General features: G+C 36.1%; 1 protein-coding gene and 1 long non-coding RNA gene across 4 annotated transcripts in view; one reads left to right on the forward strand and one right to left on the reverse strand.

Moving 5' to 3' along the window:
• The window catches only part of LOC118740343, a 13,898-nt gene extending 10,476 nt beyond the window's left edge, over positions 1 to 3,422 (reverse strand). Inside the window, exon 1 of the long non-coding RNA XR_004993118.1 lies at positions 2,062 to 3,422. This is a non-coding gene — a long non-coding RNA (uncharacterized LOC118740343). The remainder of the gene's footprint in view (positions 1 to 2,061) is intronic.
• LOC118740338 (ATP-binding cassette sub-family G member 4) overlaps positions 1 to 11,622 on the forward strand; it is a 559,608-nt gene that overhangs the window by 361,303 nt on the left and 186,683 nt on the right. The gene's annotated exons all lie outside the window — the stretch shown is intronic.

Consider the following 11,622-nt stretch of genomic DNA (forward strand, 5'->3'; position numbering starts at 1 on the left):
GGTTGTACCAAAGAAACGTCCGCATTTAAGTGACTTTAAAGTGAAATTGTACAATTAAAAAAAGGTTTATTTAGTGTTTAAAAAAAAATGTTCAAGAACGTTTAAAAAAAGCTCATCACAAATCGGTAGAATAGTCCCTGATCTCTTATCTCCCCATAACCTTATACTGCGATTTTGTGCGATATTAAAGAAATTATAAATTTTCTTAGGTAACTACTTGGTACAAAATCATAAGTTTTATGAAATAACTCACGGTGTTATCATTTAAAAGTTGGAACAAAACCTGTCAGATAACAAAGAGAAAGTCTTAAACTTAAGGTCAGTGGAGGATTCGAGTCGATATTTAAAATAGAACGTACGAGGCATCTGTTTATTCGGTTGGGGTCCACTGGACCCCGTGTGACCATTACGCAATTTTTTGGAGGTGTGACATTACGGGTTAATTTTTGCGCGGCAAGGCCACTACTTTTAGTCCTACTACTGGGCCAAGTTTTAAATTGATATCTCAACTTTTAGAATTTTGGCCACAAAATAGGGTCAAATTTCCCATAGTGCAGAGTAACTAACCGTCATTTTTCTTACATTCATAAGAGTATTAAAAAGAAACTGAATTCAAACTTTTTTAATAAAAATATAAATTAACAAGTATTAAAGTCTAAGTTCGGGCGGAGCCGAACATTAAATATATTAAATACATGTTTTTCACTTTTCCGAAAGCTACCGCTACATGGTAAGCCGGGGTGTATCAATTTTGAGTAAATTAGCGTTCTTAAATTTCGAAATATTGAAGTTTCAAGCATTTCTGAAATTTACCGTTATATGAAAAGCGGCCGTAATTTTAGTCCGATTTCAATAATTTGCAACGTTTTACTTTTATGTGGCAAGCACAATAACCATACCAATTGGTACAAATTGGTAGAACGGTTACCGAGATACATGTATGTGATCATAAGTGGGCGGTGCCATGCCCATTTTCCAAAATTTTATCATAAACTTATTTCTTGGTAAAGAATTGTTGCAGGCATCAATTTTGAATAAATTAGGTTAAATATTTATTGATTTATCGAAGATTTGGTATTTCTCTAAACTACCGGTATATGGGACGTGGGCGTGGTTATAGTCTGATTTTAAAAATATTTGGCCGTTTGGTATGCTATACCAAGGCCAACAACCGTTACAAGTTTGGAAGAAATCGGTGTAGCGGTTAGCAAGATATACACATGTAACCATAAGTGGGCGTGGCTACGCCCATTTTCCAAAACATTATAATGTTCTTATTTTTCGTCTAAAATTTATTGTAAATATCAATTTTGAGTGAATAATCTTCAGTAGTTACTAAAATATCGCAGTTTTCGTATTCTGAAAATTACCGTTATATGGGAAGTGGGCGTGGTTACATTCCGATTTCGCCTATTTTCAATACCAACCTACCTTGGATAAATGAAAACCTACATACAAAATTTCGTTAAGATATCTCAATTTTAGCTCGACTTATCGTGTACACGGACGGACGGACAGACGGACGGACAGACAGACGTGGCTTAATCGACTACTCTGTTCATTCTGAGCATTTATGTATGCACTTGTCTATATCTATCTCGATTCGTTTTGGCTGTTACAAACAACCGTTATGTAAACAAAGTTAATATACCCTTGTGCACAAACAAGTGCGCTCGGGTATAAAAATTTACTCCTTTTTACCACTCGATCGTCAAGTGTTAAGATATATTTAATTTTTTTTTTTTGTAAATATGGTGGAACAGATGTAAATCAATAAAAAACTTGGTTTTCTAAGTCATCTACTTGTCAAACCAAAATAATTTTTTTCCAAAAAAATGCTAAAATTTCCCATAGGGCATTGTCTCATTTTCTATAAATTTTTGAGTTCTTATGTTAGTTGGGTTCCCTAACTCGCAAGAAGTTGCAAGAATTTACAGGAATTTGCCAGAAAGCGTTCCCGTACTCGGCTCTCTGGCTTCTATTGCCTTTTGACAGTTTTACAGGTTTTAGCCCTGAAAAGTTGGGGAACGCAACTGATTTTGCATTTAAAAATAAACATACTTGTTTGGCCATATGCTGTCTTCAGATTATGGCAAGCCACCGGAAAACAATTTGTTGCATGACGCCTTATTCTGAGTCGCATTTCTTTTTTACACTGACACACCGAAAAAATGATTTTACTAGAAACAGATACATACTAGTTATATGTACATATGTATATACACTCTTAGGTATGTTGTTGCAGTTATATTTGAAAGGTAAGCACTGAGAAAACTCAGAAGGAACACTGATTGCGGATATACACTGACGCGGAGTATAGCGAATCAAAACAATGAAAGCATCAACCAGCAGCCCGCATAAACAAAGAAACTTACGATTTACCGCACACAAACTTAACAAACGAAATTCTATATTTTATTGGCATCTTGGGGCGGGCGGCTGTGAACAAAAAAATGGGGTACAGTGCAATTTATTCCCTTGCAATTTGTGCAAGATTCCCGTAATTACATAGAGGTCCCACTCCACTTTCCATACAGAGCCTCTGCCTTTTAATCTTTTATTTATGTATACATTTTCGACTTGTTTAACTGAATTTCACTTCGTTCTGCTCTTTGTACTGCTCACTTTTAACCCTACGAAAGTAGAGCAATGGAGTATATCCCGATTTTCCGAAACTGCAATCGCAAATATCTGCATATTAACATAATTCGAATATATACAATTGTATCTATATATATTTTTTTACTGTGCAGAATCCCGGCGTATAATTAATTTCACATTTTTTAAGAACGCCGGGGGCACTTAATAATAACTACTTCCACTTATTTGCAACGAAGCTGTAATTTTACAAAAATACATTTTACATTTAAATTTTAAACAGATTCCAATTTCAAATCACTTTCTTATGTAGCTTGTTGATTTTTATTTCGATTTCTCATCGCAATATATACAGTAGGTTGATTGACTGACTTGTTCAACCAAATCTCTTTGATTTTTTTATACTTAAGTTTACTTGTTCATTAACCGACCGTCGTTGTAGCACTGTTTTTAAGCGCACATTGTGAATATAACACGAATACTAAACTCAATGCTGCCGCCGAGTACTGTTATATACGAGCAATGAGCGTAGAGCTTAGCATACCGGATGTGTGTGCCGCATCAAATGGCAAATGACAGTGGTGCAAACAGCGGTAGATGACAACACGAAGTTCAGCCGAGAGCTCTCAACCCTTCGGTTACGGCTAGAAGGCAGGCAACTGCTTCTAAGGGCCTTAAAGTATAATACAATTCTACACAGAACTTACATTCCGCTTGCATCGTTCACTGACGATGGTAAAGTACGCAATCGTCGGATTACCAATAGGGCAATTATGGTTTTGAAGTTTTGTGTGGTGTATAAGTGCGCACCAGTAGAGGCAGCCGGCTGTGTTGAATTAGCGAACACGTCGACTCGTCGGCTATTGTTCACCAATGAGAAACTCTTTCTCGAGTCTATTGTACCAAGTCGCCTATACGCCTTGAGGCATTCTATGAGTTCGGGTTGTGACAGGCGTACTCGCAAGTGTGTTACAAAACGAAGTACTCTCTGCCTGTTGATGAAGCAAGTAAATATGTACATATATACTTCGCAATTATGCGTGAACTGAAGTGTTCTCTGTTTGTAAATAAAATGTTCTTTTCACAAGCTCGTTGTTTGGTGAATTTATTCGGAATTTAACTATTGTTACTGTTCTTTGTGTAACGTATAGAAAATTTAATGACTCGCATCACCAAATGAATATTTATTGTTTGTTAAACAAATGGGTTCAAGTTGAAATTCTCTTTGCAAGCACGCTAATGTCTGTGTCTCTTTTTTAAATTCCAATCGAAACATTCTATCTTTCTCAAAAACTCTCTTATCTACTAAGATTTTCAGCTTCGTAGTAAGGTAGATACTTGGTGGGAGGTTATAGTAATTGTCTGCAATTACCAAAAATACTAGGAATAAAAACCATGTGGAAGAAATTATTTGTGTAAAAGTCTGCAATAACCATACATCCTACATACAGCATAGCGTAAAAATTATAAGAATGTTAAATAAATATGTACTTAGATTCAAAATATGTAAATCGTGAGCACCACACTTTCGTTATGGATACGATCCTAACGACGAAATCTATATATATTATAAAATGAAGTGTCTGTCTAAACGCGTAAAACTCGAAAATTACCTGTTTGATTTTGTTATGGTTTTCGCCAATGCGGGCTACATTTTTGGACAAAACTAAAAAAGTCACATTTGTATAAATTTATTGACCTGCTAAAAGTTTTAAATATTCTTAAAGATGGTAACTATCATTCCCTGTACATTAATGTATATATCGGTGCCACAGCAATAACCGCCTAAGTCGACTTAAGAAAGAAATTAGTTATATATGCTATGGTATTCTGCAACTAGTATTCCATGTGTATGTGAAATCCCCATCTCGCCAGCCAGGCTATTTATGAAGTCATAGACGAACATATTTTGGTTTCCCCATAAGGTTAACATTACAGCCCAAATGTTGAAAACGTTTTTCTCGAAATAAGGTTTTTCGATTTAAGCGGTTATTGCTTATGGCCAAAGATATAAATACGCCACAAGAAAATTTTGAACTACCTTTTTTGAGAGTACCGTTCGCTCGGTTTCAATGGAACATACACCCATTTAAAGGATATAACTTCCTCTAATACGGAAATGTTAACCCCGATATATAGGGGGCGTGGCATCTGACATATAGACTAAAATATGAAAACCACTATATCTCTAAAACCAATTATGCTGGTGAACTGACACCCAGCACGGATGCAGATTGTGAATACCCTATTTACGGCGAAAAATGGTAGGTACTGGAAGAGTGGGCGTGCCACCTCCCATACAAACTGAAATTCCCACATCGCTTTTCTCTGAAACCGGTTATGATAACGTCCTGAAATTTTACACAGCCACATACACTATCAATACGTACTTATGGCGAAAACTGGTAGATTTTGGAAAAGGGGTCCTGGCACCTCCCATACAAACTGATATTCTCATATCGCTTTTCTCTGGAACCGCCTATGCTATCGACTTGAAATTTGATGCAGCTATTAACGCTATCAATAACGTGCGTATTGCGAAAAGTGGTAGGTATTGAATAAGGGGGCGTGGCACCTCCCATACAATCTGAAATTCTCATATCGCTTTTCTTTGTAACCGCTTATGCTAACGCCTTGAAATTTGACCCAGCTATTTACGCTATGAATAACTTGCGTATGGCGAAAAGCGGTAGGTATTGAAAAAGGCGGCGTGGCACCGCCCATAAAACTGAAATTCTCATATCGCTTTTCTCTGGAACCGCTTATGCTAACGTCCTGAAATTTTACACAGCTATCAAAACCTTACTTATGGCGAAAAGTAGCAGGTATTGGAAAAAGGGCGTAGCACCTCCCATACCAACTCAAATTCTCAAATCGCTTATATATGGAACCGCTTATGCTAACATTCTGAAGTTTAACACAGCAACATATGCTATCAATAATCAATAGATAATGGAAAAGGGAGGCATGGCACCGCCCCATATAAACTGAAATTGTAATATCGCTTATCTCTGAGACCTCTTAGGCATGGTGCACATTAGAGCGATACGATATGCGATACGATACGCGATACGTAACGAATGAGCCATCGACATGTTGAGTACGTGTAAATTGGTAGGAAAGGATGACAACTGTGCACACTTGCACGTCAGCGATACTGCTGCGACATAATATCGCATGCGTATCGGCCGTGCGACGCTGCTGCGACATAATATCGCATGTGTATCGGCTGTGCGACACTGCTGCGATATAATATCGCATGTGTATCGGCCGTGCGACACGGTTTTCTATAACACCGCACATGATATCGCGTGTCGCATCGCATGCCGTATCGGTCTAGTGTGCACTACGCGCATGTCGATATCGCTTTCATATCGCATATCGTATCGCTCTAATGTGCACCATGCCTAATGCTAACGTCCTGAAATTTGACACAGCCACATACCATACTTACGGCGACAAGTGGTGGGTTTTGGAAAAGGGGGCGTGGCACCTGCCATACAAACTAAAATCTCATATCGCTTATCTGTGTAGCCGCTTATGCTAACAATCTGAAATTTGAGACAGCTGCATATGGTACCGAACGCAGAAAGGTGTTCTCTGCAAAATGTGTTCAGCCCCCCTTCTTCGGAAACACAGTAAGTAGAATTCTACGAACTTATGGCGAAACGTCATGTGCATTTGAAACGGGGATGAGGCACCTCGCTTACAAAATGCAATTTCCATATCGCTTATATCTGGAACCACTTATGTGTGATTGTTATTTTGTGTATTGAGTTTAAAAAGGATCATGTGTTTGACTTCCGTTAGGTGACGAAGGGACTGAGAGTAGAGATGGGCGTGGGACTAAATATTATGTCCCGATTATTTTGTTTTGCTTTGCACAACAAAGTGCATATTTTATAAAAATTTTTTAGGAAAATATCGGGAAAAGATTTTGGTCCTGTTCCCTGCGTAAAATTTTTCAGACCTTCCCGATACCTCTCATCCCGGCCATTTTGAAATCAGTACCGTGGGTCCCGCGCCCATCTCTAATTGAGAGCTATCCTTAAAATTTATGGTCAGATTTCCTTCATCTTTAGAACACATAATAGCTGTGGTGTAGTGGTAAGCAGTGCGCGCTTCCACTCCGCAACGCCTGGGTTCAAACCCTTGTCAAAGCAACAGCGCAAAAAATATATAAAAGAAAAGGTTTTTTCTTAACAGCGGTCGTCCCTCGGCAGGCAATGGCAAACCTCCGAGTATATTTCTCATAAAAATACATTCGCCGTTCGGAGTCGCCGTAAAACTGTAGGTCCCTCCGCTCTGTGTGACAACATCAAAACGCACGCCACAAATCGGAGGAGAAGCTCGGCCAAACACTAACATATGTGTAAGCGCCAATCTATTATTATTATTATTATTATTATTAATAGCAACATAGAATTTTGTGCAACTCTGTAGCCCAATCGTGTGAAGCAAAAATATTGGGCTTTACGCCAAATCTTGACAAAATCCCAGGTAAAAACGCCGTTAGAGAAGGAAATATAACCTCCACTGATTCTGATAAAAATAAACAGGAGTTTATGCAGATGTTGGCAATTAAAAAAAATAAATATTGCAAACATTCAAAAATATTTAAGGACAAAATTTGTAAAGGGCATTTTCCATACCCATTTGTCCTATGCACCAAATTTCTCATTCTCCAATTTTCTCATTTATATTGGTTGCGATGACCAAAATTAAATATATCTTACGATAATGGTTAAAAATTCCCCAAAACAGACAAAGGGAATTTTTTGCGTAATCTTTACTTGCAATTAAAAAAAAGAAAAACAATTATTTTCGATCCCTGCAAAGGACATAGATTATAGGGAAACCTTAAACATAGCCAGCATCCTTATTTTCTATGATCTAAGGCTATGCTTTATTCTTTCAAACTGATACTCCCGCTATATTGCATTCATCATTTTTTTATTTCATTTTTATTTAAGTTTTTTGTTTAATTTTTTTTTTAATGAAACGATTTTAACTTGAATTTAGTGAGATTATAAAAAATAATACTAATTTTTCAAAAAAATTCATAAATATGAAAAATATAAGCTGCAAATACAGTAAATATGTACATATATATATGTAAATAGGGAAGAAGCATTTTAGCATTATTTGGCTATTTCACTTTCGACTATTTAATGTTTATTATTTTTTTATGAAAGAGTAGCTCATTATGTAACAAAAACCTATGTAAATCATACTTTGTATAAGAATTAGCAAAATTCGACAAAGTTTCATCAAAATTTTGAGCTTTTTAATGCGATTTCTTAGAAATATTTTGAGTATGCAGTTTAAGTAGCTAGGACTTACTCTTGATTTTTGGTAATTTTTTTGTGGAAGGTATTGGTAATTTTCTCCAAAATCCAAAATCAACGGAAAGTCCAAGCTTCTTCGAACTTCGCAATTTATTGGGCTACAAAACTAAATGTCAAAAAAAAAATTCTAAAAATCTGATTAAAAAGTTAAAAATTTTTATCAACATTTGTTAAAATTCGTCGAATTTTTGTAAATGTTTTATAAAGTTTGAAATTTGGATTTACATGCTTTTTTAGAGAGTGAGCTATTTTCATAAAAACCTAATAAACATTTTTTAAACAAGGGACAGTAGCCAAAACTTGCTGAAATGTCTTTTCCAAATTACACTGTCGCCAACGTATATACATATATTGTGTGTAAACATGTATTATAAGATGTTATGTCTTTTTATTCTAAAAACAAAATTATATGTTCGGATTGGATGCTTTAGAAATGTCCCGATTTTTGTCCACGGAAATCTGGTCACCGTAGTTATAAGCAACACAGACGGTGCGTCCGACTCTTGAGTCAACTGTGTACGTGTTGACTCGCCTTTCGACTGCACACAGTTGAATCATTCAGAGTCATACCAGAGTCATGTCGGTGCAACGAAAACATCCCAACCAACACGCGAGTCACACGCACCGTGTACGCCGCCTATTAAACATATTAAAATTATTATTTGTTTTTTGTTATTTATAACAATTATATTCAAATTTCTGTTGTTTTTCCACAATAGTTTTTCATTAAAAATGGCCTCAAGCTCAATAAAAATTTTGGAATAATAAAATTATTTTTAAACAAAGAATAACTTGAAATTCAGTGCCAGTTACTTCAGAAAATTTTTCATGTTCTAAGTAAGAACGCACGTCGACAGGCGTTACCGCCATTTGTTGATCCGAACCCTGCTACTTTCGGCATATCAACACGGAGTCCAAGCTTTGACCAAAATTTGTTTTGAATGCTAATGTCATAAGTAAGGAAGACAAAAATATGCAAATGCATATCGCATATGCAAATGCATATTATGACACAAAATGCATATTTTGGCTAAAAAGCATAAAAGTGCGTAAACATAATTATTTCGGTAATCAGTTTATTAATTTTCGCATAATTTCATCTGACAATACCTTGCTGACGAGGCTTGTTTAATTGACAAAAAGAAAAAGCTGACAAACAACGGAAAGTCCCGTTATTTTCATGTAAAACATTTTAATATACTCGTAAAAATATTTCGACTGTTGTTTTCCAATAGTGAAGTTTCGCTCTAAACCGGTTTTGGTGATTGAAAAATTCAATCAAAATTTTTTGTTTTTAGCGAAATCTGTTTAAAAGTTTCCAGGAGTTGGATTCTGTAACTGTGTGTGTACACTGAAAATTGTGTGAACTCTTCATTTTGCGATTCAGGAAGTGTGAGAATGAGTTTTAGCTGTCAAAATTGTGTACACTTCCTCATTTTGCGATCCAGCAAGAGAGAGAATAAGTTTTAACTGTCAAAATTGTGTACACTTATCTTCCGAAAAACTCACTGAATTTTATTCGGTGAGTTTTTGGTTGTGAGCTTTGCACTCGGTATACACTACATTTTCTCACAGTTACAGAATCCAGCTCCAGATGTGTTGCGGATTGAGCAGGAAGTTTTATTCTGCATCTAATGTAAGTGCTTAATATCAGCAACAAAAATATTTTTTGTGAAGCAACACTTCAATAAAATGTGGCAATATTTTCACCTGGAGAATTTTTTATCTTTTAAATTCCGTACATACATGTATGCAATGTGTATTAAACAAGGTGTGATTTACAACTCAGGTCGGCCCTCTTTTAAGGTACTATTATGCCAAAAAATATACACAAACGATTCAAAATTCACAAACAAATTTTTCAATTTGACTTTATAGGATGGTGCTTCTGAGGCCAATGTCAAATTCAATCACACTTTGTTAAATACATTTTGTATGTATGTATGTACAAGAACTTTTTATGCTTTAATCGAAAAAATTTTCGTTATATACATTTTTGGGGCATATAACAAGCATACTTTTAATATTTTGGAGTCATTTTAATGATCATATAATTAAGTTTTTTGTGCATGTTTTTGTCTTCCCACAGCCCCTAGCTGTGGGCTGTGTGGCAATCCGTAACATTTTTCTCCAAGGTAAAAAAATTTACTATGGCGCTTTAGCGCACACAAGGGGTGGGTTTTAAACCCTCCCTAAAGCTCATAACCTCAAATACAAACTATATCTTAAAGTTGTTAGTGTTTCCGACAGGGTAGGAGTGTGATATAATGTGGAACAATTTTACGTCATCCCTTGTCAAATTTGGTTTGGAGATAAACCGGTTTCGGCGTTATGCCATCTTCAGTGTAATTTTTCGTTCTGAATAATTTCGTCCGTCACTATTTATAGCCGTGCTAAATCGTCGTTGGTTCTTAGTTATGTACATACGTCTCAGCGGATTATATTCTTTCGTTCAACCAGTAGTTTTTTTCTGTGTGTACATCCTCATGTAGAAATCAGCTGCTCACCTCTTCTTGATTAATTGTTGCATGGATTCACAGGTAGGTAAAAATAAGTTATTTTCTTTCTCTTTGTTTCTGTAGTTTGGACCTGCGTTTCATTGTTTATGGTAGTCGCAAGTTCGATTCCGGTGTGGTAGATGGTTTTATATTTTTTTTTTGTTGTAGTCCCTTATATGTTCACGATATCTTATTTTTATCAGGCGCATTGTTTATCTTATGTAACTACATATGTTGACATTCGCAAGTCAACTTATATACACCTTGCTTGTCTAGTGGGTCTTCCTCGTTTGCGCTATTTCGTAGTATCCTCCTCACGTTGTGCTTCTTTCCAAAAGCTGTATTAATGTCATACTTTTGGAATACCTTAGCCAATTTTTTGCGCGTATATGTTAAGACTGCCCAAGCCTTTTCATTATTTTCCATCTTTTTTGATTTCTTCGTTTTTGTTTCTCTTCTTATCTTGTTTACTAGGCCCTTTCTGTATCCGTTATTTTCGTATATCGTATTAAGTTCTTTGCTGTAAGCTTCTTTTTCCAATGGGGTTCGTTCAAGCCAGGTAATTAGATGTCTAAAGGCTGCATTTTTGAGCTGTTGAGGGTGGTTTAAAGTATAGTGTATTATCGTGTTTGTGGCCGTGGGCTTTCTATATATCCCGAATTCGCATTTGTTGGTAACCTTATTTATTTTAATTGTTATGTCCAAATATGTTTTCTTTGTAATGTTTTGCTCTCTATTAGTGTCGCGACTGCGACTTAGGCAAAACGAAAGGGTTTGCGTTAAACAAAGCGATAACACTTGATGTGTGATATGTACGTTTATTCTGTAAGAATTCATTAATTAAGTTCATACAATGATTAGGTTAGATTTTATAATTCTTACCGCAGTTTTGCACCCTTCCTTCGCTTGTTAAATTCAATATTAAAAAGGCTGTTTTAGATAGCGCTTTGACAAATGTCAAAAAGGAGAGAGAGAGTAATAAGGCGAAAACTTATAAGAAGAAGAATGGGTGCGCAACGTTGGTTCATAACCCAGAGTTGTACTAAAGTGTATCTTAGGGCTAAATATAAGAAATTGAACGAAAGTTTAAACAGCGGTTGCCAAAATCCCCTCCCCCGTGGAGCGATCAGATTCACCACTCTCCAAATCCAGGACTGCTAGTTTAGACACCGCCCGTT

The sequence above is a fragment of the Rhagoletis pomonella genome, unplaced genomic scaffold (genome assembly GCF_013731165.1).
Source record: "Rhagoletis pomonella isolate Grant_MI unplaced genomic scaffold, Rhpom_1.0 Rhpom_scaffold_00006, whole genome shotgun sequence".
In the NCBI taxonomy this organism is placed as follows: Eukaryota; Metazoa; Arthropoda; class Insecta; order Diptera; family Tephritidae; genus Rhagoletis; species Rhagoletis pomonella.